We start from the raw sequence: 24,461 nt of genomic DNA, 5'->3' as shown, positions 1-24,461 counted from the left end.
ATGGAGTGGGAGATCTGCAGCGTCGCCTTCCGTGTAGCGAGGGAAGGGGGATGCCAGACTCCCTTACCTCTGGCAGTCAGTACCTGGGTGATCCCGCTTGGATCGTGCAGTACTGCTCTTCAGCTCCATGGAGCATTTTTTGGGGGGAGATAAATACGAAGCAGAGTATTCGGGATTAATTGCTCGACCCATTTCTTTCTTTTTTTTTTTTCCTTTGTTTCTTTCTAAACCTCTTAAACTTCGCTTGTGTCTTGACAACGCTTTGTCTTCCGATGTTGATGGGAAGTTAATCTCTTCACTTGCTGCCGGCTCAAGAGCGAGAGAGATATTTTCATGCGCTTTATTTTCATGGCGAGGTCCTTTGTGCACTAGCTGCAATCTGGACATTTTTCAAGGGCACTCCTAGTACTTCTTATGGCGGACTGTACTTCAGCTTGTATTGGATACTCGGCTCGGTACATTTAAATCAGGAAGGTATAGCAGATTAAGAGGAGGTAGAGTGAATCAGGTCTGCTAGGTAACCTCCGTTCAGCACGACTTTCTCCATTTGTATGTATTTCCATAAATCAAGATATATTTTCATAAGTCACTTAATTGGAAGAAACACCCACGAACTTGTAGCTGCAGTTTGGTATGTAATTCTTTATTCTTACAGCAGAATATTTTCACGTATCTCCACATGGCTGTTCACATTTAAAGGTACTTTTTTTTTACCTCCCCAAAAGCAGACGACTTGTCTGTGCTTTTGGGTTTTTTTAAAATTTCAGGATGAAATTCAGTTTTGTGGGTGCAACCTGCCCCGGTAGTGAGAACAATAAAATCGAGTAGCCCTTGCTTAAGTCATTGATGTACAGTTAATTGGGATATATATGGCAACTGGGCTGTTGAAATAATGGTGTCTGTTTAGTTGCTTGCTGTCTGTATTTCCTTCACAGCTTTTGTACGGCAGTCACAATGAGTGAATTTTGACCAAAAAAAAGCAGAAACAGTAAGGTACAGAGGATGATAAAACAGCAAGTTATAAGCCTACAGGTTTTTTTCTTCCCCCTGCCTTTGTCAAATACTATAAATAAATTTTGCCTCCCCTGGATGAAAAGAGTGATGAAAGGATTTAAACTCAGAGGCAATAAGCTCCCCAGCTATCAGTTTTCACATATTTCTTTTTAGTGTCTTTCTCTCTCTCTCTGACTGTTAGAGCCTTTTGAACCCCCTTTTCTCCTGCACGTGGCTGTCTAGCGTTATATCACAGAAATCCTCGCCTGGGCCGTGGAGGATTAGGTGCAAATCTCTCAGTGCTGCTTTTTAAGTTGCCTGGAGGAGTCCCTTGACTGTGACATGAAACACACTCCTCCTCCCTGTCACCCTGGGCTGAGCTGCCACCTCCGTGCTCCTCCTAGGGCCTGCCTGCCTGCCTGGGAGTCCCGCTGCTGCCACTCGGCTCGTAATGCTTGACATTTGCTACAGAGTACACAGATTTTGAGATAGGCAAAATACAGTTTTTTCTATGAAAACTATTTCCTTGTGTTGTTAGTGTAATGAGAATACCACTGCTGGGGGTAGCTGGGCCTAATGCTGCTCTGTTTATTCAAATCAGGAAGAAGCTTGTTATACATAGTGATGTTTAGATATTGAGTCATTACAAAAACATTTGAATGAAGATGTTTCCAATGTCGGTAGAATTTAACTAAATAAATAGATATTTTCTGGCCTGTCATGGGATCATTTTTCTCTTAGTGTCTGCGTTATTAGATGCAGTTTCTCTCTGGAAGTTTGAAGTGTGCTGTAGAAATTCCAGTTATTAATTACAACTAATAAATATTTCTTTATGAAAAGATTGCTTGAAAACTCATTTTTGGTCTACTTTTGTTGACATCCTCCATATTTGAAAGGAGTTTGTTCAAGAGGGAAAGTGGGATTGCCATTCCTTAGCTATTTGAAGAGGAGCCCTTACCAGGCTGTCACCATGTTTATATATGTTTTTATTTTGTGTAGGATTTTGCAGTTTGCATTTCTCTTACCCACCCACTGTGTAATTTGCATTTGCAAAAAATTGATTTCCCATTTCTGTAGGAGCTGGCAGCAGTGTGATGGAGTGTCATTTTATGAAGACTCCATTATACTTAGTAAATCTGCTATGAATTACATAAGCATAATAATAATAATAATAATAATAATGTTTGAAACTGTTTATGTCAGATTCACAAACTAACCTACTCATAATAATAATAATATTATAATTGCAGCTTCTTAAAAATGTGTTAATTTGTCTTCCTGTCCCACCTTTGAGAATAATCTGCTATACATAAATTAATAGTAAATTATCTGATTTCCAGTAAGCTTCGGATTTCTGAGTAGACATAATTTGACCCAGTCTCCTGTTCCCTGGCATTGAGTTGACTTGTTTCCAGAACTGCTGCAGTTTTTACCAGCTAGCCATTTCAACATCACTTCCTAAATAATTAACACAGTACTTTATCATTTGCATTCCACTAATAAATTGGATAGTGACACACCACATTCCCGGTGTTGTAAGTTTGTGGTGCATTATTCCTTAGCAATGTTTCCTTATTGCTTAGCATTATTCCTTAAGCAACGGCTTAACACTCCACTCCTGGAATGAAACCTGCTAATACTGACCTCTCTACCTGAGTAGTTTCATTAACTTTATTAGGACTAGATGTGTCTGGGGCAGTTCTTGAAGACTAAACTGCATATCTAGAGCCCAGTTTTGCTCAATTTTTCACATATGCACTGATGACTGTAGTGGCAGCAGGGCATCTCTGATTATGTTCAGTAATTTAATCAGGTAATTTGTCAGTTTTACCATTTGGTAGCAGCTAGAGTTTGACTGTGAATAGCAGCAGGGCTATTTGCAAGTTGTGTTTCTTTTGTAATGATAAATAGACATGCAGTGGTTTATGGACTTGTGAAATTATTCACACTGGCTTTTTGAGTGGACAAAATGAAAATGGTTTGATATTTATTTAAACAATCTAGCTGACAATCTAAAGCAAGCTATGGAAAACTTATGCTCAGTCAAGAAGTTCTTACTCAGTTGAATAATCCCCTTTATTTTAGTGGAGTTATTAGAATCTGGGAAGCTTCCTCTCTGTATTCTGTGCACCTGTGGTACTTCTTCTGACGGATAGAATTCTTCAGGGATTTTAGGAGTCCACAGAAAGCTGCCTGCCTAAATGATTAAAAAGTTTTAACAGTGTCCACCGTTTCCTGTAGTCCATGTGTTTTATGTCGGTATGAAAAGGCTCTGCCAGCACTTTCTTTCTGGGCAGTTCTTTGCATGCCCTCTAGGAGATCCAATTCCTTTTCTGTCTGAGCAGTAACAGAGGGTGATGCTTTTGGCTCATGGCGGGATTTTATTGTTGGTTTGTTTTCTTGTTGGTTTGTTGGCTATTTCTGCATTTGGTAAACAGAAAAATGTTGGAATCTACCCAACAATTAAATGTTTTAATTTTAATGTGCATGGCTCTTCAATCCATATGCTGTACATAAGAGATGTAGGTGGTATGGGAGAGATTATTTTTAAGAAAACTGAATGTTTGGTGTAAGACATTTGCAGACATAGAAGAGCATGGAGTGTATGGTTATATGTGGTCAACGTTAAAAGGGGGCAGTAGGTGGAAGAAGAATAACAAATAGAAACCTTGCTCAGTTCACTCCTTGTTAGAGTTAACATCTTTAGTGGAAATCTGTATGTGCATCTTCTTCCTTAGGAAATTTAATATAGAATGTTGATGAATAGTTGAACATATACAAGGACTTCGTTTCTAGTACATATTAATGGAGGCTAACAGTGGAAAAGGATGGACAGAAACTGATGCTACATCAGTAAGGGAATTTTGGGATCCAAGAATAAGGTTCAGATATGAGAGACTTAAAGGAGTAGTTGGTTGTATGGCAGCTGAGTTCAGTTGTCCATCATTCAGTTTGAAAAATTATTTCATTTAAGAATAGTAGGTGCAGTAGGATTATAATACACTTGGAACATAGAAAGTAATTTGTTGACTATAGCACTTTAATGTATCAGAACAAAATGTGAGAAGTCCTGCATCTCTGTTCTTCTGTTTTAGGTGCTTTTCCTTTTGCCTTCAGTGGATCCTTTTTGTGGTTTTGAAAATTATTGTATTCATAGTAGCCTTTGTGCATAACAGGCTTAAGTCTATCCCTTATGTTTTTGTAGCAATAGAAGTATGATTATTTCTCTGTATTTTTGTATCCTCCACATGTTGAAAGTTCTAATTCATTACATTCTGTAATAAAAATAGCTAATTGAGTTTTTCTGTATGGGTATTTTTTCCTTCCCTTTTTTGATTTTTTTTCCACAATTGTTTGCTGATTATATCAGAAATTAGTAGCCTATCTTTTGCCATTCTCAATGTTTGTTTTGGGTTTGTTTTTCTCCTCTTGGAGAAGGAATTGGAGGTGGGATCTGTGTTAAAAAGAAGAGCTTGGAGAAGCTTCTTTCTGACTCCTTATGCATTGAGCCAATATATAAGCCAGTTGAGCCTTTGTAGCATATTGCAGTGCTTCTTGTAATGTAATGAAGAATCTTTCTCTGTTATTTGAAGCAGTGGCCAGGGATAAACTTACTAAAGCTCATCCTCAGTGTGTATATGTTTGGGGATACTCCAAAGTTATTTGTGTTTATCATTTCTCCCACCCACCTTTTTTTTTGTTTCACAGATTAAAAATGTATCTAACAACCAAAAAGAAACATCTTAGCAACCACTGACATTTTTAGGTATGACACTGTAGGAGAAACTTTGTAGCATATTAATATTAACACATCTGACATATTCTGAAACAATGTTTGCATGACCGTCCTCTCATTTTCTTTGGGGATGAGAGCTGTAAGCTGTGGTTGGATTGATCCTTACTCTGGGCTGTGGTGCAGCTCTATACTACTGATAGAAATGTAGGCTGATGATATAAACTGTTCCTTCCTTCCTGCCACCCACCATTGTTGTCATTACCTGAACTGGTTTCTTTCTGCTTTTGTTGTCTAACTTCATGAAATACTGGAGGGAAGGTATACTGAAGGAGATTTAACTCCTCCCACATTGGGAATGCTGGAAAGTAGCTGCTGGCAGCTTGCAGCAGGACTGAGAGGCAAAAGACAAATGCTGAGTATATGTGAGTGTAGGAAAACAGTCATATCTACAGCAGGAATGCTCAATTCTGCATGTTAAAAAATTAGCAGACATCATCTGGTAACTGGACAGGTCAGTCAGGGCCAGAATGGGAACAAGTTACACCTCTCAGATGTGGAATTAGGGATAATGTCAGGTATCTGTAGCCAGTGTTTCACCGTGGGGTTTGTGACTGCTTTGTGCATATCTAAACCTAAATTTTCAATCATTCAATGCCCATCTCCATCTCTCAGTTCCTTGGTTTGGCTTAAGGCTGCAGTGGGAGCTTAGGCTGTCTGAACGTGGTCCTTGCAGCAGTTTTGGGAAGAAATACTTTCATGATACTTTGAACAAAACGACTAAAGGCATGCTTTACTACTGTTTTTAATTGAGAGTGCCTCCTAGGTATAACTTTTGTGAATGTTGAAAGCCACGGCCACGGTATTTGTAATCAGTGGGATTTACTTGTTTTATACTTCTGGTCAGTCAGCTTTGTTACTCAGTAAAACTCAGAATGTAACTTTTGGAGATGTCTCTGTATCTTCTTATGCAATAATGAGCAGAATGGAGACCTCGGTTCTGACTCAGCCTGCGAGTGCTACACTAGCTTGCAGGAATCCAGAAATAACTGGAATGTGACTAATCATTCTTGTGGTTTTATGTAAAAGAGATAATTCAGCTTATTTTCAGTCTCTTCTGAGTACAGTATTGGATCCACTAGGTTGGTTATTTCTTATTCTGAATATGGTGAAAGACATTACTGCTGATCAGTATTCTTTTTCACATTGGGTTTGTTTTTGCAGCAATTAATTGAGCCTACTAAAGTAGCAAGCCTTTCCTGACACAATTTTGCATGGATAAACTTTAGCTCATTGTAATTATTAAAGGAATATGACTGTGTTGTTTTCCTTTTAAAAACATTGGAAAATGAGCAGCATGTCCATACACTTCAATATCTGAAAAGAAATTTGAAGTGGGAGAAAAGTTGCTCTAAAAGATTTTTAACAATGTAGATTAATTATTTAGGAGGTCTGTTTGGTTTTGAGAGCAATACTTAAAGAAAAAGTTAAGATCTTCTTATTTGTAGGTTTGCTGAGCCTGAGAAGTAGGGTTCTGGAGAAATACTTAAATGTTGCAGCTGACAACTCTTATATACTTGTGGAAATTTGGTGTATTTTGTGGTCACTAACTGGGATTCTGTTTAGCTCCTTGACAGAGGATAAATTTATAGCTGCTTGTATACTATCCACAGTGAAGGCCTGCTCTCAATTTGTAGTAATACTCCAGACATATTGTAAAATGTGATTTAAAAAATAATTTACATTTTCCACAGATAGAAACTTTGTGTAAAATGAAGATTTGGCAGATGGCACAACTCTGACACTGCCATCAGCATCTTGGAGTTTTTTCCTTACTTTCTGTAAAGAAATTTGAAAATAGCTTGCCAGTGACAGGATTACATTTGTGAGTTTGTTTTGGTTTGGCTGCTTTCTTGAAATTATTTGGGAGATTCAGTTTAGAGTTAAATGGAAGGCTTGTGGCGGAGTTTAGCTAAGATCTCCACCGTTGTTATGGAGACAGAAGCAAGCAAGAAACTCCTTGAGTTTTATGTATCCCGTAGAAATTGGCCAAGTTAAACCAGAGATTCTGTCTGGGAGCTTGGTAGGTTTGTTTTACTACCGCCTAACAAGAAATCTCTGCCTTAGTGGGATGGAGGTGCCAAAACAATACTTGGTGTTCACACAAGGAATACAAACTGGTATTGTTTGTGTTGCTGTCTACCTGCTGTGATGGTTTCAGTCTCTCTCACGGCTGGTATGATTCATGTCAAGGGCTTGGACCACTGCTGAGGAACAAAGGTGGCCTTATCCTGGGTTGGTCTTTAGCTGAGGGTCTGGATTTTAGTCTGTGACTCTGTGGACAGTTTGGTTGGAAATGAAAGCTAAGCTCCTTTTCTTCTTATCTTTTTTTTTCTAAGTAGTCCTGAGTTTTTCTCTAAGCTCTTCTGTTATTATGCAATATTAACTGTTTTATGTTGCATAAGAAATTATCTCCAGCACTTGATGAAAATGGGATACCAATTTCAAAATAAACAGAAGGAAGCTATGTGTGTTCTTCTTTGAGATGGAAAAGAACAGTGCATTTAATCTCAAAAAGAACAGTACTTCACAGCCATATATTGTAGCATTGGTTGGTGTCTCCTCAGCAAAATTGTGATGTTGTAATGCTCTGTGGTTTGGCACAAATCCACATCACCATAATCTGTTTCTGATACTTAATATATGCTCTAGATGGTACTACCTAATCTGTCCCCAGAATCTGACATATGTTTTTAATATAGAGAAATAATGGAATAGTGATAAAATAGTGAAGTGCAGTGCTAGTCAAAAATCTTTTGTAGCTGAGGTTGTAAATTCAGGATTCTCTTCTTGAAAGTAGATTAGTGCCAATCTATATGCAAATATTTGTGGCATGTAGTAAGTCTCAGAAAACTTACTATAAATTACATTACTATAAATTAGTTCTTCAAAAATAGCATTTCTTTTCAGTATTTCTTTGAAGATTAAATATTGTGCAAGAGTTTTTAGGCATGCTTACCTTTTATATGCTATAAGAAAGTAACTAGAAGCCTTTGTGTGCTTTTAAAGTCTGGAATACCTGGTTGCAGTGCTTTCTTTTATTTATAGGTTTCTTATTTTTATGGGCAGTAGCATCAATATAAAGTTAATTTTTTTAAATAGTTCTTGGTGTTTGTATTTGATGCACAACACATTACTTAGGGCATATGTGAATATTTATGTCATTTTGCCTGTGAATTTATTTTTAATCTGTGCATCATAACAGTTGTGTGGTGTGACAGTGAAAGCTTAGCTCTCACTTCTGAATCCAAATTGTTGATCTGTGATGCAAGAAAACTCTATTGGACTTGCAAGCTTTAGTGATTTATACTTTGCATACTTATTAGGTATTTTTTTGGCAATCAAGCCCAAACTTGCAAAAAGCTTTATTAAAGGGGATAATAAAGGGGGAATAAATGGGGAATAAATCCACATTTGCTAAGTCCATATGATTCAGTGGTAATAATGTTAACATGAATTAGTTAATGTTAACACAAAATTAGTAACTTCCACTACCCATATTACAGCACATAAGTGGAGTAATGCTTGACATGAATATTCAAAGATTTTGTACCAAAATGTGCTGTAATGTATATGCTTCATGCTGTGGATTTCCAAGAAAAGGTGTTTTAGAGACCACCTGTATAATTTAAAGTCATGTCAAGTATTTTTTGTAAGGTCAGCTATATGGAAGTTCATTTCAATCTCAAGAAAGTAGGAAGGGAAGCTTTTTTATAAAAAAAAAACCAAAAAAGAATAAGCTAGTGGGTATTTCTAGTGTTCTAGACATAAGACTGAGGTTTTTGAGTGCAATAGGTTAGGTCTGGCACCAAGACAACAGTTTGTTGCTGAGATATTTGACTCTGTTTTGAGGATCTCATTTTCATAACTAATGGCAAGATAACTAGGAGCTCTTAATAAAGAGAAACTGCAACTGGGTTTGATTTCTGTCTGCTTACTGCATCTGGCCAATATATTTCTGGATAAATCAGGATTTCATGTAAGTCTGCAAATGGATAATTATTTTTTTTTCAAATTACATATGTTTGAAATTATTTGGAGGTTCAAAGTAGCCATTGTAGTGGGTGGAATGGTTGGTAAACTGTGAGCAAGGTTGTGATGAGGGTTCTGGTGAAAGTGGCAGCAGGTATTTGCAAAATTGTTTTAATTTGGAGAGGGTAATTTTTGACTTGATTCTTCTCACTAGGAAGGGAGAAAGTGGTTCAAGGGATAGCCAGGGAAGTCCCCACAGAGGGCTGCAGTGCAGTTGCTCAATAATTCTTGTCCCAGCGTTCTCATGCAGGCACTTGATGATCCCAGCATATGTGCTCCTTGCACTTAACTGCAGGAGTAAGGAGTGGAAAGTTTTTAAGGGTGAGCTTTTGGTGGGGGTGGACTCCAGAAGTGCAGCTGTAACTGTCCCTGAATTAACTGTGAGGACTGAAATATCTCTCTGCAAAGAGCCTGGCATTTTTAAGCTTAGATTGTCTTTCAGTACAGATTTTGTGGTCTTCAATTTTATCTTGTGTGTTCGACTGCTGTGAGGCTGGTGTGTGTACCATAGTGCTGTGTCATACATGGAAACCCCATATTGGGGAACTCCCTCGACTTGCTAAATGAAGTACAACTTCCTAAATATCTGACTGTTCAACAATATTTATCCATCCTGTGGTGTAAATGCTTAATTGTCTCTCTTCTTCCAGAATCACGTGCTTTTGCCCCTCCCCTTATTCAGCACCTCCTCATTGTTCAGAGACTGGATCAGTGTCTTGTCTTCCCGCACTGTTCAAACTTTTCTTGGAAGATAAATCCTAATCTTCAGCCTTTCTGTGATACTAGTCTTCTTAACAAGTACTTAATAAAAATCTATCTATTTTTTGGGAAGAAGGTTATTATTTATAAAAAATGGTGGATGTTGAGGAAATGTAGTTTCACTCAAATATACTCTTATGCTAGATAACTGCGGCAGAGCTGTAGGGAATAAAATCTTACAGTTTGAATTGGAGTGAGTCAAAATTCAAACAAGATCAAGACTTTCTTGTGGTTTTTTGTGGTTTATTTTTTTTAATGACATTTCTTATTTTGGTCAAATTCTGTTGAAATTTCTCAAGCCAGCTTTGCTCTGGTGCATCTTCTGTGCCTGTCAGTCTCAGTTGTTCAGAGCATGACTTTACCAGCATTTCAGCTAAGCCAGCATGCTCTGTGCTGATGTGAAGGGTTTATTTCAAAAGACTTGTGGAGAGCAAGTTAATTAAAAACAATGAAATATTTATACATTGAGAAATGCTCCTAAGAACATTTGGAGAAAGGTTGTAACTATTTGTTAATGAGTTGTAACAGCAAGTTTTGAGGCTAATGCATATGGGGAAGCTAGTTTTTAGGGTTATGTTAGTATTTCTTTCCACTCTTGCTATTTGAGAATCACATGATTTTGTTGATGTGTTTTTGTTGATCTTTCAATAAAGTAGTAATTCTGAGCTCTTGATTGTCAAATATTGGCTTAATATATCTGCCAATTTTCATGTTCCTACTTTTTAAATAGCATTCCCTCAGTTTAAATCTGGAACAATATCAGGAGAAGAAAAAAAATCCAGAGTAGTTCCCAGTGTTCAAGGACATGGGGATTTAGTTTTATTCTTAAATTATCTCCTTTAAATTCTGTATTAATTTTTTTTTCAGGAAATGAAATGTAGGAAAGATAGCTTGCCCTAAGCATAGAGAACAGAATTATTATATGATTATCAGTCAATGTGTTTATCTCCAAATGTGCTACTTGGTAAGTTTCAAAGTCAGCTTTAAAAAAGCCCACAACCAACAGACAAGCACCAAAGTGAATAATTCAGTGTGCTGAGTAGTGCCAGATAAGGCAGAGTGTAGGTAAATAGTTTGCTGCCTTTCAAACTTGATTCTGCTCCTGCATGTCTGTCCTGACTTTTTTGCTTAAATAAGTGTCCCAGGTTATGAATTTTATTTATAATGAACTTGTGGTTTGGAGGTGATTTTGTTCCCCTTTATTGTTCTCTTCAGGAAAGGGAAAAAAAAAAAAGAAACTTCTTGTTTTATCTTGTAATTCTTAACATATAGAAATGAATATCATTTGAAGTACAGTTTTGAAGGTTTTTTTTCTTTTCTTTGACTAGGTGTTGTTTTGCAGGAAATGCAACATAGAGAATTATACTTGAATGAACACAGCATTTTCTGCTGTGTTGTGTATCACATCATTTTTTCTTGTAAAATCAGAATGTTACAAAAAATGGGATCCAGCTTTTAGGAAGACCCATAGCTCTTTGTTGTAGCAGTTTAAAATTTTCTATGCAGAAATCACTTACTCAAAATCCAAAAATAGAGTAGTCTTGTCTTTTTGTCTTCTGTTTAACTTTTGGATAAAGCCAGCAGTTATTTTGTGGGGCTCTGTTGGAAGCTGTATTGGCTAACCCCCCAGAGTGTCTGTGGAGCTGTTGGGATAGGGAAGAGAAGTCTTTTGAATTGCTTCAAAGCAGTTCTTGCTGGGTGGCATTCACTTGTCAGTGTAGGCATTTTGGAGTAGTGTAGCAGTTTGTAGGATGGGTGGTGGTAGCAGCTGAAAGGACTTTAAGGGAAAGACAAATCGTGATTACACAATTGTGTAGTGATAAAGGTACAGACACTGAACATATCAGTGTCAAAGCCATCAGGCTTATTTATGGACAGTAATTTGCTGTACAAGCACAATGGGCTGCAAGAAACAGTTAAGGAATTATAAAGAATTTCTCTTACCATGCATAGGTTGTACTTGGAGTGATTAAATTCCATTTAATTAAGCTATTAGTGTGTCAAATGATAACAGGTTTCTGATGAAGAACACCCTTGCTGTTCTTCTGCCTTCCAGACACAGACATATCCAAATCCATCACTTAATATTTGTATTTTCAGAATTGCTGCTGAGTGGAGATAGAAAAGCAGTGTGTGTTACTTTGCTGGGTGAAAAAACTGTTGAGAAGTGTCTGTGTAAACATTATCTCACCTTTTGGCAAAAGTAAATCTTACCTTATTAAATACAGGCTTTACAGCAATAAAGCTTCAAGCACATGATTCAGTTGCCTAAACATGGCATCCAGTGCCAGTGTGCACATGCCAGCATCCTCAGGATGGCCAAAAAGGGCAGGCTGCAATGACACATGAACTGCAGGAGAGGAGATGCAGCTGCCCTGGACAAAGGGAATATTCATGACACCTGGAATAGTGCTAGATGTATATTTTTAGGTAATTTTTTTGAGCTGTTGGGGCTTTGTAAAACCTCATTTCCCATCCTTTTATACTGTTTTTTGGTAGGTTGGCTTTTCCTAGCTTAAATTCATGAAGTAGTGTTTCAAAATCATTAAATGGTTCAATTTGCAGGTAATCACAGTTCTACCAGCTTTGTTATTTCCTACAGAAAACTTTCACATCTGCAGACATGAACGATCCAAAAGAAGGAAATTTTTCTGAGTTTTAAAATACATTGCTGCCATTTGAGTGTAGCAGATCTTCTCCTAACTACAATATGGAAATATTGTACAGCTGCTTGTGGTGGTGAAGTAGGCACAGTGTGGCTGCAGATCTTTGCTAAGCATGATCCCATCTAAGCTGTTGCATACAGCCTGTTAAAAAGGAGAAAAAGGAATTTTATACATGTTATCACAGTAAATTTAAAAGTAATCTAAGTTATTGAACAAATGAAAATTGGGTTAATTTAATTTGGGGTAATTCTGAAAAATTTTAAGAAGCATTTTCCATTCTCATCATTATCTGTTGCATAAAGTTGGACTTGAATGGTCTGTTCTAAAAATCACAGCAGAAATGTGGTGTGCTTTTGCTTAGCTGTGTAATCACACCTGTGGAGCAGGAGAGAAAGATCACTGCCTATACCATTGCTATGTTGCTTTAATAACTGAACTTTTTATAATGGAATCTTGCAAAGAAAGATATGGATTGGTCTGGGGGTTTTTGTATTAGATTAAAGGAAAGAGGCTTACTGCTTGAAGCTTGACAGGTCTCTCTTGACATTTGGCCTGAAATGTTTGCAAGATATTTCATATCCTCAGAGCAGAAATGAATATGAGTGGGTTGAAAAATTATGCTTACATAATTAAATAATGAGGATTCTTTGGCATTATGTAAGATATAAATGCAGGGAGATTTGTTATCATTGCCCTAGGAATTCAATGTAATTTCTCCACTTGAATACTGGAGTAATTTCACACTTACATTTTGCTGAATATATTTTCCATTTATATTTTGGAGGGCAGCTTTTGATATGTGTGTACTGCTAAAGATTAATTTACAGATTGAGTGAAGCCTTTCTGGTGTGTTTTATATTAGCACTTCTGTCTGAATTGAAGTTTTGAAACATTAGTTTTGTATATGTGCTGTTTTTTGTTGTGTTTTTGTTGTTGCTGGTTATGCTTTGCTTTTTTAAGTTGAGGTAGAAATCTAATGGTCATAAATGAGACCTTTCCAGTATAAATTGTCATGACAGTTATTTTGCTTATACACCTCTTCATGTTGTGAGGAATTTCACGTAGAGGAATCTTTACATGGTAACTGTGTGAATAGATATATATCCAAATACAGTCTTCATTCCTTTGACAAAAGTAAACTTTGTCTTGTTTCTAGCAGATTTCTTTTGCATGGCCAGATTCCATTACTAAGAGGTCAATGAAAAATTGACAAAGAATTTGTAGATCGAGAACCCTGGAAATAATATTTGACCTGAAGAGTCAGATTTTTTTTTTTTAATAATTTTAAATTACAAAGGAGCAAAGAACTATCAGTCCACAAATATATTTGTTCAACTCCATCCCTTTTCTCTTGTGGATATATGGGCTGTTACACATACAGCTTCTGTTTGAGCATGAGTGTATCATAATTGTTGAATGCAGGCAGATTTATTTAAATGACTTTTTTATTGTTCAAACAAAGCTGAAAATTATCTGTAAGGTGAAGCTGTGACATAGTTCTGGACTTCCACGCTTTGGAAAGTATTAAATTGCCAAATCTCTGCACATGTATGTCTATGTTTAATTTTACTTCCTTCTCTTTGAAGATTGATGATGAATAAATTATTTTATGTTTAGGAGTTACGTGTCTGTTAATAGAATGTGCACAGTATTTTATTAAATATTAAATTTGAGGGTTTAATTTTAATGTGAGGAGAATGTTTCACCCAATGTAACATATTGGACGGGTCAGCCTACATCATTGATGTGGGCTCTGGAATAAGTAGTTTGCACATTTGTGGCATCAGCATGGTACATATTTAGGGAGAATTGACTGCCCAACCTGTAGTGATAGGTATTTGAATTTTAGAAGTCTGATAATTACAGAATCATGGAATACATTAGGTTGAGAAAGACCTGTAAGGTCAAGTCCAGCTGTTAACCCAGTGCTGCCAAAGCCTCCACTAAACCTTGTCCCTCAGTGCCACACGGACGCGGCCTTTAAATACCACCAGGGATGGTGACTCCACCACTTCCCTGGGCAGCCTGCTCCAGTGCTTGACAACCCTTTCAGTGAAGAGTGTTTTCCTGAAATCCAATCTAAACCTCCCCTAGTATATATTGACTTTTCTTTTTCAAGGATGGTCAAGTCACTGTAAATGAGCAAATTTATTACTTAGACATGTAAAAATAGAGGTTTTAAACATTAGAATAAAGAATTGCAGTTAAGTAGTTATGTTCTGTGTTTTGCTTTCCTTTCAAATTGATGAAATGTGGGGTTGTGCTACTTTAGCTTGAGCCCAGACTGAGCTTGTTTTTTGTGGCATTAAATTTGATGATTAAGTTCAACAGGATTGAAGATGTTTATCTGTGAGTTTAAGAAAAACCCCTTATGTAGACCAATGTTTTTTCAGAGGATACCTTCATTTTTTCCTATACCATGGGAAAAGGTTAAGACTTTGATTTATGAAGGAATAGAAGGGAATGAGCTTTGTTATTTATAAAAAACAAATCTCTTTTTTCCCTGAAATCCTGTAATATAAAACAAACATAGCAGCCCTACTCTTTTCTCTGTGAAAATTGCATGTTGTTGCATGGCAGCACATTCCAGAACACCTATTTAGAAGACAACTTGGTAGCTATATGAATGAGGGGAAATTTTTAATTGTTTGTAATTTTTTTAAAACAATATAATATTTGGATACAAGAAAGTCACCCTAAACTCCTCACTTTCATGAACACAGATTTTTTTTCTCAGATAACAGAAATGTGGAATAGGATATAATCTATATACACACATACACTTCAGTAAGTGCTTAGCTTTGTTTCATCTGAGAATTATTCTAAGGGTGTTTAAATATTATATCTCAATTATGTTAAAAATAATATTTGTAGACTGAAGCAAAGACCAATTTCATAACCTGTGTCACCATCTGTTAAATACACCAGAAGCTTATTTTTTTTTTCTGGATGGGTTTAGCCAGCTGTCCATTTTATAATGTTGCCTGGATGGAGGCGTGCATTTAAGAATAACACAGTAGGCTTTCTGTGAGTTGACAAAAAGCTTTTTTATTTTCATCTGAAACTCCCCTAGCTTGTCTGACACTTCCTTATATTTAGTCTCTGGCTGAGGAATGTATTTGAAACCTTTCCCCTGCTGCACTCCTCTGGTTTGTGCTTTCATCTCCTCCCAGTGCTGTCTGGAGCTGCCCCACAGGAGCAGACTTGCCTTCGCTGCGACCCCTCTGCCAGGCATGTGCGCGTCTTTGCTCGCGGCAACCAAAGTCCACTCTAATCCTATTGACATGCAGCCCACGTGGCGGTCACTTAATCTGCCCACCGCTCTCCTTGCTTTATCTGACCCTGTGAGATGATACAGCTTTTTGTAACTTTATTTTCCTTTACACGAGTGACTTGGGATGGTCATTCAGAGCACTAGAGGTTGCTGAAATCATTCTCTGAAATCATTCCCACATTGACTGTTGTCTTCACGATAAAAAAGATCTATTCTGTAATGATGTCAGGGTGACCTGGCAGATTTTAGTGTTATGTTGTTTGTGTACTTGATTATAATTTATATAAGGGATGATCAGACAAGGAAAGAAGTCAGTATTTACAAAAGCCTGGGAAGAAGGTTATTGCAGGTCAGATAATCATTCTATTCTGCTGCTCAATTTGCAGCAAAACAACCTCTATTCAGGGAAAAAATAATGAATTGTAGAAATTGGTTTAGAATTAAAAACATTTTGCTGGCTGCAATTTAGAGCTCGCTTTAAAACTTAGTTTTAGAAGTTAATTTTCTGACTTCCACAGGACTTTTGCCTTTTTAAAATTGCAGAATAATGCCTTAGTAAAATTGAGCAGAAGTCAGTTGAAGAAGCTACCTGAGGCAATGCACTGTACTTTCTGATTTGGATTTCCCTGAAATAAAATTGTGTGCTGTGTCTCATAACTCAGAGCGACAAGCTCCTTTCACATTGGCTCACTCTGTTTAGTCAGGATGAGACTGCTCTGCTGGGAAAGATGGAGGTCCTCGTTTGTTTATTCTTCATCACTGTGTTAGCTAGACATGTTTGTATCCCTTAAAAGCATGGAACCTCTCAAGTTAATGTTGTGTATGAGTACCCCAGTGTATTCTTGTCCTGTCCAGCTTCATTTTTGATCTTCTCAGAACAGCAGCACTGTTCATGTTCAGCTTGATGGAGTAGCATTTTGCTGCTTCTTCAAAGTGTAGGTATGGAAGTGAAATGAAAACAAGAATTTGTTGCTATTGTATGGAGTACATCTGGACTACTAATCAAGCTTTGGTATCAAAATACTTGAAATGCTTGGGGCTTTTTTATGCATATGTGAGTTGGATAAACTGAACTTGAGACTCAGTTGCATCCATCTCTGCTGTTTGTACATGGTTTGCTTTGGCTTAACTTTATTGGCCCAGCTCATCAGAGGCTTATTCTAGGAAGATCAAGGACCTCAAATCTATGCTTTTAAAATCTCCTTTGCCCCAGCCCTTGTCTTCAAAATCTCACTGGAAGCTTTGTAGCTTAAACCAGAGTATATAAGATGATTGCAAGATGGTCCATTTATCTGTCTTCCTGGCAAGTGGACAGCCAAACCAAGCACCTCTGGAGATCATCTAGTCCAACCCCCCTGCCAAAGCAGGGTCACCTAGTGCAGGTTATGCAGGAGCACATTCGGGTGGATTTTGAATGCCTCCACATGAACCAGTAGATGAAACTGTGCTGTAAGCTCTGGTTCTCCCTCTACCTTCCCATCTAGTCATTATATCTGTACATGATTAACCACTTCATACTTGCCCTCCACTGGTCTCCACATCCTTATAGTAGGACTGGTCTGAGAGGAATTAGCCAGTGAGTGATTTGAGGGAGCAGTAATCTACCAGAAATTCCCCCAAAGCTTTTCCATAGGTCCAGCTTAAACCCACTCATCTGGTGCTAGTAGGTCATTAGATCTGACCCCAGCCAAGGGGAGATAGTGGTAGCATCCCTTTTATTGATAGCCTGTGTTACCTCAGGAGAGGTAACAGGAAATGCACACTCATAATGAAAAGACCAGCAAGCTGAATGTTAGAGATCCAAGCCTGCTTACATTTATGTAACCACCACTGTTCTGAGACAATGCCAGTCTCCAAGTCGGATCATAGCAGTGAACATAGCTTAAAGGATTAGTTGCTTGTCAGGCAAAACAGAAGCCCTCTTCTGATTTTTTTATCTCATGAACGGAATATATTAATAGTGAAAGGCAGATGAATACCTAAATAGTCTTCATTTTTGGTAGTTAATGCTGTTGTAGACTTCTGATGGAATTGAATAACCCAAGAAGAGAATTTAGGACATAAACTTCTTTCATTTTAATTCCTTTTAGATAGGATATTTACTCACTCTTCTTATATTCCTGGTGCCATATTCATCAGACGTTTATCTCCCAACAGGTTCTGTTGTGGGAGAGGGGGGAGGAAGTAAGTCAGAGGAACAGTGAGGAGTCTGTAGCAATAAAAGTCCATTGGTCTGAGAGAGGAGACTTCTAATACATTACAGTTTTAATAAAACTGTCATGTGCATGTATGGGAGAGGCATTGGGGATATTCACCTATTCCTGTAATTTTTTTGTTTGTTTGTTTAGCCCTTCAGTTATCAGTTGTAGTGAAGTGATAGTATAAAATGTTAAGGCAGAATAAAAGATTTTTTTTTCTTTTTAACTCTTGGAGTTTCAGAGAAAAGTTTTAAGTCAGAGTTTGTTATGCAGAGATATAGTTCTAGACTCATAATAAATAATTTTTCCAGAACTTACTAGCTGGGCTTAGTGGGCTTATTAGCTTGCTAGCTGAGGTTGCCAGACATGAACTTTGAAGCTCTATTCAGTTCACCGGTGCTTTGATATATGCAATGTGTTTAATACAAATGCTAAATAAAAGTAAGAAAATCTGTATTTATAGATGATTGAGTCTTAAGAGTAGAAGAGACCTGTCCAGTTTGTAGCCCAAAGCATGCTAGCTGTGATGGTGGTTCAGAGCAGGGCTAACCTCAGACTTAGATCATGCTGCTTGAGCCTTTTGCATTTGAGTTCTGGCTGTGTCCAAATATGCTGATTCTGCTGCCTCATAGGGCCAGAGCTTAACCTACCTTCACTGGGAAGGTTTTGTCTGCATGGGCAGTGGGAATTTCTCTTGCTGAAGCTTGCCACCATTGAGATGGTAAAAATGCTCTTAGATACTTTTGCTCTTGGAAATCAAGCTACATCAGAATTCCTTTTATTTTAAAGTCCACATGTGATTGATTTGGCATCTGTAGCAGATAAGGATTTTGCCTGTACATAGGAGTTTGAAGATATATCTCTGAAGTTTTACCAAAATAGCCTGTCATTCTGCATTCCTCAATTCATTTAAATGTTTGCCCCCATCTCAAGATGGAATGGTTGTGATTGTGTAGATTTGTATTGAAAATCAAGCTTACCTAAAATACCAACTAAAAAGGCCATCTCAGTTACTTGGGTGGAAGTAGGAAAGAGAAAGTAAATTTATTTTTTTGGGTTAAGAGGAACTTAAAAACAGCAAGATACTTCAATTGAAACTAGATAGCTAAATAGGAAGAAAGAAAAGAATTCTTCCCAAATGTTAAACAGGCTATTGTGTGTGTGAAGCTTTGGACAGGAGCAGTTGATCAGATTTTTCTAAGGGAAAAAACAATAAACAGGGAAAAGTTTCTTCTCTTTTTGCTGTTTGTTAACGGGGAAAAGTGCTTTAAAAGTGTATGCAAAATGTTATGTTCTCCCATCCAATCTTCTGGGTCAGAAGTTAACCTTTTGTTCCTTGCATGTATAGTAACCTGTATTTTGTTCACTTATATACTTCATTTAATGTGTTGGAGGGGTTTTTGGTTGCTTGCTTGCTTTTGGTTTTGTTTTAAACTTTATTTTAAGCATTCAGGCTACTGAAAGGAACAAACAGAAAAAGGGGGAAAAGAAACCAGCAAATACCTTATTTAATCTAAGTGGTGTCGTTGATACTGAAGGATGTGGAAATTGTGTTTTAAGTTGTTCTCTGAAATGCTTTATTGCATGTGTCTCATAAATTTTTGAAAACAGATATTACAAGAGTTGTCATCTCTGAAATATGTATCCTGGTGGAATTTGGTGCTAATTACTGGAAAAGAGGGAGATCTGGAGCAGAATATTGCTCTTAGCTTTTGTTATCAGCTAAGAAAGGGGCCTCAGTTAGCAATGTTATCCCTGTCTGGTCAAACATGTGATGTGTGTTTCACTGTCCTGTGCTTCACTTGAATGTCCACGCTGTCACTGTACCTTGCTATTTGTACATAACAAAGTTTTTCATTTGAGTGTCTGTTCCCCTGGCTTTATTTCTGAAAAGCCCTTCCATTTTCTGAAGTGATAAAACACAGCAGTTTAATCCTGCAGGGCCACTGGGAGCTGTGCCCCTCAGGATAATGTCACATTAGATGTACAGTACCTTCATCTGAATGCTATCAGGCAGTGTCATCCTTGCAGCAGGTTGTGTAGAATTTTAGGTGGTGTGACCATATACTGAGTAGTGTTTTTCACTCTGTCACTGCTGGTGTGTTGCTCTCTCATTCCATTTCCAGGTGTGAACAGGCAGTGACTCAGTGAAGAAAAGCATGTTTGTAGCATTTGTATATCGAGGGAGTGTGGGTGACTGCTTATACCTGGTGACTCTTTTGATCCTTTCAGATATAGGAAAAAAAATGTGCCTGTCACTCTAAGAATTGCAATACTGGAAATAAAATTAGGACCTAAGAAAATGCCTGAACCACCCATAAAGCTCTGTAAAGGGTTTGGGTAATATTCTAAGAAAGTGATGCTTCTGAATATCTTAATGAAAATGACACTATGGTATTTTTTTTTTCCTCCCTTCAAATATGGGCCATGAAACGAAAAGTTCATGCTGTTTTAATGAATTAAAAAATGACCTTTTCATAGTCATAGTAGTTAGAGGAAGAAATCATAAAAAAGCACAAAAAATACCTTCAAATCCTAAATTACTTTCTGAACAGATATTTATTCTCTTCAATATGTTTGTCTTTCTAAAGAGATCCAAGGATTGGTATATTAAATGTACTTTTATTTCTCAGTGCCAAGGGAGGATTATGAATAAAATGAGAATAATTTATAAGTAGGTTTATATACCAACAATTGAAAATATTCTGATATGACATGCCTTTCTTCCCTGGACTTTTGCCTGGCCTGAAAATCCTAACATCCATGGTATGGTTGTGGGGAAAAACTGTGTTAATTCAGGTATTCTGTAGACAGACATATGGTTGGAGAAGAAACAGAAGGTTTTTTTCTTTTTTAATTAGATAATGGTGGAGATCCTGTAGACTGCAGCATCCTACAGTGCCAGCTGGAAACTGTGCCATGCCCCTTGCCAAACTGCTGAAGCTTCCCTTGTCTGAGCTTGCTTTATCAGGGCTTTTTGCAGATTCCACCTGCTCTAAGCACAGAGGTAGTCTATCCCAGGAATGGGGAAAATGAAGAGAGGAGCCTGTAGGTTGGTTGGTTAAACAGGGAACTCATGGTTGGATCTTTAAACTTTAGATAAAGGTTGTGCCTAATGGTTGGTTTCCATCCTGCACGTTGGGTACAAGCAGACCCGCAGGGCTCTTATTGTTGGACCAGATTATTTAATATCTTTTATCAGTGACCTGGAGGAGGAGACACTCCTGCCTTGTGAACTCTTGTGAACACCAAACTGCAGTTTGGTGCAGTTGACCTGCTGGAGTTGCAGGGCTGCCATGCAGAGGGACCCAGCCAGCCCAGGGAATGGACCAGCAGGAACTTGAGGCAATTCAGCAAGAACAGATGTCTTGCACCCGGGGCGGACTAAGCTCTAGAAGTGATGCATGCTGAGGACTGATTGTCTGGGAGCCAGACATGAGCTGCCAGGGCATCTTGGCAGGAGTGAAGGCTGACAGCACCCAGGTGATTCCAGCAGGAGCATAAACTAGGGAATTAGGGGAAGTGAATGTTCACCTTCACTTGGCACTCAGTAGGCTGCATCGGGAATACAGTGGCAGCTTTGAACATTGTTTCCTGTACTGCACTGAAAGAGGAAATGTGTCCATCAGCTGCAGCATGTTCAGCAGAGAGGAGTGAGGTGGAGCACTTCTGTGAGGGAGGCTTGGGGGACAGGGCTTCTTCAGCCTGGAGAAAAGCTGGCTTTGGGGAGACCCTAGAGTAACCTCCTTGTATCTACAAGGAGCTTGTCTAAAAGCTGAAACCAATCTTTTTACTAAATTAAAAGGGTGAGAGAGTGAATGACAGTGGTCATAAATGTGAACAAGAAAGGTTTTAAATTAGGGGATGGGATGGGGGAATACTGGTGGCATATTTTTTTTAATTTTTTTTTTTTTTTTTTACTTTTGCATTCATCTACATGATTTTTTTTTACTCATTCATAAGCTTGCTTCATGTCCTTAGTGTTCAGGTTTACTTTGAAATTATTTTTGCTTAAATCTAGGTTTAGATAAAATTTAACCCCCCCCCAACTATATTTATAATATTTCAAAGAGAAAACATAAATGGTGTAAAGAACACAACCACAGAAATGGAAGAGAGGGTCACAGTTAACTGATGTACATTAAGATTGAATCTGGAATACCTCCCTCTTGTATCCAGATGGTTTGCCATATTTTATTTCTTGAAACCCACCTTGACAGGGATGCTTTTTGTGTTGTGTTCCATATGTAGTTGCTTCTCCTGGAGCCTCTTTAAATTTTTTTTGTAATTTTTTTTTTTAATCTCTGGCTTTTAAGTCCTGAAAGGCTGTGAACATATTTAATCACTTCCTTGAAGCATGTTAATATATACTTCAAGCAATGTCTTCTGTTGTGTTAATACAAGTACTGTAGTACTTTCCTCAAGATGGAATTGCAATTTTATCTGATATAATTTGCAATTGTTTTTGTCCTGCTAGGAACAACTCAAAAAGACTCAAAACTTCTTGTTCCAACTTCTGTGCCCAACAAAAGTTGGAACTTTTGTTCCAACTCTAGTGCCTGTAAATCCTTGAGAGAAATGTCATCTTCAACTACATCTTATGTCTGTGTCTAATGTTCATTAAATAATACACTTGTTACTAATCTCTAAATGAGATGTGTGCATGTATCTCACTATTGGCAATAAATTACAGCCTTGGAGTTATAATGGATTTGAGGAAGTCTCAGTATCCTCAGGGATACTGTAACATTATTTTCTCTTTTTTTTTCAGCAGTATCTTTATTGCTTTAGATGGCTCAAACTCTTTCACTCCAGGCTTTCTTGCAGAGGTTTCAAAACACACTGTCCTTGGTACTTTGCTCAGTTGTGTTTGTGTACCCATCTTTGCTCTATCTCTCCTTGCTACGACTTTCCCAAGCACTTCCTTGTTCACAGAGAACCATCTGCTGCCAGGTTTGTGTGAAAGCCTCTAGTCCAGGCTTGTCTTTTGGTCCAGCTAACATCTCTGCCCCTCTGATAATCTTCTAGTAGCTTGAGCAGAACTGGGCCTGAAGGTCTTCGCTTTACCTCTCTTCTGGTTACATGAGCACCATCAGCTTTCTGATCATCACTTGGGCCTGTAATCTGGGTGACATTTTTGAATGGGTGTGATTGAAAGGCCTTAATAAGATCTTCATCTAAAGCTTTCAGATTCTTCTTTCATAGCAACTCCAAGTAACTTCCAATTTTCTTGGCCCTACAGCTCGTACTGTCCAGGTTCTTTTTTTTTTTTTTGTTAGTTGCTTCGGTATTCTTTTCTCTGAAAAAGCTCATTTTATAAGCTTTCAGAATGATCTGCAAAGATAATACATGTAATGTTTGCATTCTTAATATGTCTATTCACTGCCTCTTTCTCCCCTAGTTCATGAAAAAGTAGATTGCTTATCTTTGTATTATACACTTCTGTTTGCTGCAGGATTGTTTGTCTCTCCCTGGCAGCTGCACGTGCACTTAATGATCCAGTGAGTACATCTTGACCTTTATCCCATAGTGCTCTTTCTGTTCAGAAAGAGTATGGTGTATGTCTGTTGCAAAACTAGTATTTTCCTTTTTTTTTACCCCTTGAGTATCTTTTGCAAATTCCCACAAGGATTTTGACAACTCATAGGTGTTATTCTAAGACCACTGGGCATAATAATAGTCAGCAGTGCTGTCTTTGTGGTTTGTCTGTAGGGATTTTGTATTTTTTTGTCAACCTTGAGTTATAAGGGACAGCTTGTTTGTTCTGGTAACAGTTAAGTGTGCTAGACTTGGATTTCTAGGCAATATTGTGATTACAGATAAGTAAGGAAAAGGTGGACAGTGTCTGTCCATATTTGTAAGGAGCAAATGAAAATTGTAAGGTGCCCTGAGTGAGTGCTGGCCAGCAGCTACTCACAGCAGCCAGAAAAATGGGACAATAGTAGTAAGTACAAGTAGGAATAGATACAAGTAGGAAAGAGTTTGAAGGCAAAACACAAGCTTACTTTGGATTGTGCTGAGCCTGAGCTACCTGCAGATAAAATGGATTGTCACATATGTAAGTGACTAAATTAAGGGCAAGTGCTTCAATGTATAGTGTCAAATAAATGTGTGAACATAAATGAGTCGCCTTGTACTGAGTGCAGATAATGAGAAAACAGTGCTGAAGGGGGGAAAAGTTAGGAAAATAAGTAAGGAAATTGATAATAATCTGAAGTATTGTAAGAGGTGGAGAGAGCAAAAAGCATCCAGGATCACAGCAGATGACTAGGGATTAAAGAGTCATCAGAGTGGTTTCTTGCTAGTTTTGTTCATCTTCTGGGAGTAAATTGGTTTTTGGCTTCTTGACAATTTCCAGTCAAACAGGAAAGGTGATGTAATCCATGTTTTCTAGTGATTTGCACTGTTTTTCCCAAGGAACAAGAACTCACCCACCTAGAAAAAGTAAAGTTAGTTGTATAGGATGATTCCTGAGGGAAGCTGAATATGATATGGAATGCTTATAGAAGGATTTCCTAAGTGTTACATACTTACCTGTATTATTGTGGATGCTTGGTCTCTTGGATAGTATTTACTTCTTCATCTAGGTGCATCTAGTTCACTGTGAGCCAGGAAAGAAACCTAAGCTACAGACAGCAATGTGGGCCAATGAATTAATTACCAGAAAGCTGTCAGCTAAAATGACATCTGCAAAGGATGACTTGTTGCAAAGCTTCCCTTTAAAATGTAACTCTTCCAAGAAAGAC

General features: G+C 37.8%; 1 protein-coding gene across 1 annotated transcript in view; it reads left to right on the top strand.

Moving 5' to 3' along the window:
• UBL3 (ubiquitin like 3) overlaps window positions 1–24,461 on the top strand; it is a 55,768-nt gene that overhangs the window by 982 nt on the left and 30,325 nt on the right. The window lies entirely within an intron of this gene.

The sequence above is a fragment of the Molothrus aeneus genome, chromosome 2 (genome assembly GCF_037042795.1).
Source record: "Molothrus aeneus isolate 106 chromosome 2, BPBGC_Maene_1.0, whole genome shotgun sequence".
Taxonomy (NCBI): domain Eukaryota; kingdom Metazoa; phylum Chordata; class Aves; order Passeriformes; family Icteridae; genus Molothrus; species Molothrus aeneus.
This window is presented reverse-complemented; position numbering and strand designations above follow the sequence as displayed.